The sequence below is a fragment of the Panulirus ornatus genome, chromosome 19 (assembly GCF_036320965.1).
Source record: "Panulirus ornatus isolate Po-2019 chromosome 19, ASM3632096v1, whole genome shotgun sequence".
Lineage (NCBI taxonomy): Eukaryota > Metazoa > Arthropoda > Malacostraca > Decapoda > Palinuridae > Panulirus > Panulirus ornatus.
In genome coordinates this window covers 51,026,314-51,032,313 of record NC_092242.1, presented here as the reverse complement: position 1 = coordinate 51,032,313, position 6,000 = coordinate 51,026,314, and positions in this window count along the sequence as shown.

Below are 6,000 nucleotides of genomic sequence, written 5' to 3'. Positions count from 1 at the left end.
TGTGCCTAATAACCTTGCTCTTATTCACATTTACTCTTTGATTTCTTCTTTCACACACTTTACCAAACTCAGTCACCAGCTTCTGCAGTTTCTCGCCCGAATCAGCCACCAGCACTGTATCATCAGCGACCAACAACTGACTCACTTCCCAAGTTCTCTCATCCAGAACAGACTGCATAGTAGCCCCTCTCTCCAAAGCTCTTGCATTCACCTCCCCAATAACCCCATCCAGAAACAAATTAAACAACCATGGAGACATCATGCACATCTGCCGCAAACCACCATTCACTGAGAACCAATCACTTTCCTCTCTTCCTACTCGTACACATGCCTTACACCCTCGATAAAAACTTTTCACTGCTTCCAACAACTTGCCTCCTACACCATATACTCTAAATACCTTCCAAAGAGCATCTCTATCAACTCTATCATATGCTTTCTCCAGATTCATAAAAGCTACATACAAATCCATTTGTTTTTCTAAGTATTTCTCACATACATTCTTCAAAGCAAACACCTGATCCACACATCCTCTACCACTTCTGAAACCACACTGCTCTTCCCCAATCTGATGCTCTGTACATGCCTTCACACTCTCATTCAATACCTTCCCATATAATTTCCCAGGAATACTCAACAAACTTATACCTCTGTAATTTGAACACCCACCTTTATCCCCTTTCCCTTTGTGCAATGGCACTATGCATGCATTCCACCAACCCTCAGGCACTTCACCATGAGCAATACATACACTGAATATCTTCACCAACCAGTCAACGACACAGTCATCCCTTTTTTAATAAATTCCACTGCAATACCATCCAAACCCGCTGCCTTGCCAGCTTTCATCTTCCGCAAAGCTTTCACTACGTCTTCTCTGTTTACCAAATCATTCTCCCTAACCCACTCACTTTGCAAACCACCTCGACCAAAACACCCTATATCTGCCACTCTATCATCAAACACATTCAACAAACCTTCAGAATACTCACTCCATCTCCTTCTCACATCACCACTACTTGTTATTACCTCCCCATTAGCCCCCTTCACTGATGTTCCCATTTGTTCTCTTGTCTTACGCACTTTATTTACCTCCTTCCAAAACATTTTTTTATTCTGCTTAAAATTCAATGATGCTCTCTCACCCCAACTCTCATTTGCCCTCTTTTTCACCTCTTGCACCTTTCTCTTGACCTCCTGCCTCTTCCTTTTATACATCTCCCAGTAATTTCCACTATTCCCCTGCAAAAATCATCCAAGTGCCTCTCTCTTCTCTTTCACTAATAATCTTACATCTTCATCCCACCACACACTACCCTTTTTAATCTGCCCACCTCCCACGCTTATCATGCCACAAGCATCTTTTGTGCAAGCCATCACTGCTTCCAATTCCTCCCCTAATCCCCTCACGTTCTTTGCTCGCACCTTTTTCCATTCTGCACTCAGTCTCTCCTGGTACTTCCTCACACAAATCTCCTCACCAAGCTCACTTACTCTCAACACTCTCTTCACCCCAACATTCTTCTTTTCTGAAAACCTCTACAAATCTTCACCTTCCCCTCCACAAGATAATGATCAGACATCCCTCCAGTTGCACCTCTCAGCATATCAACATGCAAAAGTCCTCTTTCACATGCCTGTCAATCAACAGGTAATCCAATAACGCTCTCTGGCCATCTCTCGTACTTACATCATACGTACAATCATGTATATTTCTCTTTTTAAACCAGGTATTCCCAATCACCAGTCCTTTTTCAGCACACAATTCTACAAGCTCTTCACCATTTTCCTTTACAACACTGAACACCCCATGTACACCAATTATTCCCTCAACTGCCACATTATTAACCTTTGCATTCAAATCACTCATCACTATAACCCGGTCTCTTGTGTCAAAACTGCTAACACACTCACTTAGCTGCTCCCAAAACACTTGCCTCTAATGATCTTTCTTCTCATGCCCAGGTGCATAGGCACCAATAATCACAAGTCTCTCTCCATCCACTTTCAGTTTTACCCATACCAATCTAGAGTTTACTTTCTTACAGTCTATCACATACTCCCACAACTCCTGTTTTAGGAGTAGTGCTACTCCTTCCTTTGCTCTTGTCCTCTCACCAACCCTTGACCTTACTCCCAAAACATTCCAAAACCACTCTTCCCCTTTACCCTTGAGCTTCGTTTCACTCAAAGCCAAAACATCCAGGTTCCTTTCCTCAGAGATACTACCTATCTCTCCTTTTTTCTCATCTTGGTTACATCCACACACATTTAGGCACCCCCAATCTGAGCCTTCGATGAGGATGAGCACTTCCCGCATGACTCCTTCTTCTGTTTCCCCTTTAAAAAAGTTAAAATACAAGAAGGGGAAGGTTTCTAGCCCCACGCTTCCGTCCCCTTTAGTCGCCTTCTACGACACGTGGGAAATGCATGGGAAGTATTTTTTCTCCCTTATCCCTTATATATATATATATATATATATTTTATTTATTTTGCTTTGTCACTGTCTCCCGCGTTAGTGAGGTAGTGCAAGGAAACAGACAAAAGGATGGCCCAACCCACCCCCATACACAAGTATATACATACACGTCCACACACGCAAATACACATACCTATACATCTCAATGTATACATACATATATACACAAAAACATATACATATATACACATGTACATAATTCATACTGTTTGCCTTTATTAATTCCCATCGCCACCCCGCCACACATGAAATAACAACCCCCTCCCCCCTCATGTGTGAGAGGTAGCGCTAAGAAAAGACAACAAAGGCTACATTCGTTCACACTCAGTCTCTAGCTGTCATGTAATAATGCACCGAAACCACAGCTCCCTTTCCACATCCAGGCCCCACAGAACTTTCCATGGTTTACCCCAGACGCTTCACATGCCCTGGGTTAATCCACTGACAGCAAGTCGACCCCGGTATACCACATCGTTCCAATTCACTCTATTCCTTGCATGCCTTTCACTCTCCTGCATGTTTAGGCCCTGATCACTCAAAATCTTTTTCACTCCATCTTTCCACCTCCAATTTGGTCTCCCACTTCACCTCGTTCCCTCCACCTGACACATATATCCTCTTGGTCAATCTTTCCTCACTCATTCTCTCCATGTGACCAAACCATTTCAAAACACCCTGTTCTGCTCTCTCAACCAAACTCTTTTTATTACCACAAATCTCTCTTACTCTATTATTACTTACTCGATCAAACCACCTCACACCACATATTGTCCTGAAACATCTCATTTCCAGTACATCCACCCTCCTGCACACAACTCTATCCATAGCCCACGCCTCGCAACCATATAACATTGTTGGAACCACTATTCCTTTAAACATACCTATTTTTGCTTTCCGAGATAATGCTTTCGACTTCCACACATTCTTCAGCGCTCCCAGAATTTTCGCCCCCTCCCCCACCCTATGATTCACTTCCGCTTCCATGGTTCCAACCGCTGCCAGATCCACTCCCAGATATCTAAAACACTTCACTTCCTCCAGTTTTTCTCCATTCAAACTTACCTCCCAAATGACTTGACCCTCAACCCTACTGTACCTAATAACCTTGCTCTTATTCACATTTACTCTCAACTTTCTTCTTTCACACACTTTACCAAACTCAGTCACCAGCTTCTGCAGTTTCTCACATGAATCAGCCAACAGCGCTGTATCATCAGCGAACAACAATGACTCACTTCCCAAGCTCTCTCATCCACAACAAACTGCATACTTGCCTCTCTTTCCAAAACTCTTGCATTCACCTCCCTAACAACTCCATCCATAAACAAATTAAACAACCATGGAGACATCACACACCCCTGCCACAAACCTACATTCACTGAGAACCAATCACTTTCCTCTCTTCCTACACGTACACATGCCTTACATCCTTGATAAAAACTGTTCACTGCTTCTAACAACTTGCCTCCCACACCATATATTCTTAATACCTTCCACAGACCATCTCTATCAACTCTATCATATGCCTTCTCCAGATCCATAAATGCTACATACAAATCCATTTGCTTTTCTAAGTATTTCTCACATATATTCTTCAAAGCAAACACCTGATCCACACATCCTCTACCACTTCTGAAACCACACTGCTCTTCCTGAATCTGATGCTCTGTACATGCCTTCACCCTCTCAATCAATACCCTCCCAAATAATATATATATATATATATATATATATATATATATATATATATATATATATATATATATATATATTCATTTATTTCATCCCTGGGGATAAAGAATAATTCCCACATATTCCCTGCGTGTCGTAGAAGGCGACTAAAATGGAAGGGAGCGGGGGACTGGAAATCCTCCCCTCTCATTCTTTTTTCTTTTAATTTTCCAAAAGAAGGAACAGAGAAGGGGGCCAGGTGAGGATATTCCCTCAAAGGTCCAGTCATCTGTTCTTAATGCTACTTCGCTAACGTGGGAAATGGCGAATAGTATGAAAGAAAAGAATTCATTCATTAATCATACTTATACATATATATATATATACACACATATACATATATATACACACACAGACATATACATATATACACATGTACATAATTCATACTGTCTGCCCTTATTCATTCCCGTCACCACCCCGCCACACATGTAATGACAACCCCCTCCCCCGCATGTGTGCGAGATAGCACTAGGAAAAGACAACAAAGGGAATGGGGTGCCTGCCGCTGCAGGTTTGGGAATGTCTTACGAGTAAAGTCAGGGGTTGATGTGAGGGCAAAAGCTAAGGGAAGAGTAGCACTACTGCTGAAGGTGAAGTCATGGGAATGTGTAAAAGTGTTAGGAAGTGAGTTCCAGTCTGATGTGGGTGAAAATGTAGGTGGATTGCAAGACAAGGGTGATTCTTAGCATTTATTCACCTGGCCACAAGATGAAAGATGATGAGAGGTGATTGTTTTGTAAGTGGTTGAGCTAGTGTATCAGCAGTTTTGATGTAAGAGATTAAATATCAGTGATGGGTCATTTAACTACAAAAGTGAGTAATGTGGCAGTGCAGACTATAACTGGGGGTTATGATATACTCAGTATTATGAATCAGAATGGTATCAGTTGTTCATTCACTTCTCTTATAACACTTAAGCACATCCACCTTAACCTCAGTGGTGAGGGCCTCATGCTCCTTAGCACAACTAGTATCAAGAGACTCTAAATAAAATTCAAATGAAGTTTTGGTGGCATGACACAGGGGGTGAAGCATATGCAATACAGTACACTAGAGCACAAAATACAGTAACACACCATGACTACAAACTATATCCTTGCCAATGCCTCATCAACACTCTGCCAGTCCAATGATGATCACATTTTTTCACACATAATCCCACATAACTTGAAAATAAAAATTTGGAAGCACACTTTACCCTAAAAACACCATAAATCAAACATCTCTGCAGTTGTCTGTAACAAAAGGCATCTCAGTATACTGAGAAAGTACATCTTTAAATCTAAATGAAGGAATGAAGATGCAACCCATACCCATGCATGTATGGAGAGGTACAAGAACAAATACAGTCCACTAGGGTGATCTCTGCCCATTTTGATACTGCTGCTACTCAAATGAACTTTACACAGTTTAAGTTTACAATATTTACAGTACACACTCATATCACTGTCATCCTCTTTCATCAAGCAGGTCTTTTTATTCTTAAGAGTTTTATCCATAGCACAATCTAACTCATAAAATTCGCATGATTAACTGTGGATTTTCCTCCAATAAATGAAATACTAACAAGATATAATGAATTAGTTGATTGACATAAAATTTACTCAATAAAGTTCTGTGATTGCAGGCAGGTCTCTTTTGGATGTTAAAGCCTCATTCTGCATGGGAATCTATGGACCCTCCTCATTCTGCTATACAGTGATCTATGGGATAATTTCAGGCTTCACATGGCCTCATACTACTATACCAAAGACCTATGAGCCCATCTTAGGTTTCACATAGCTTCA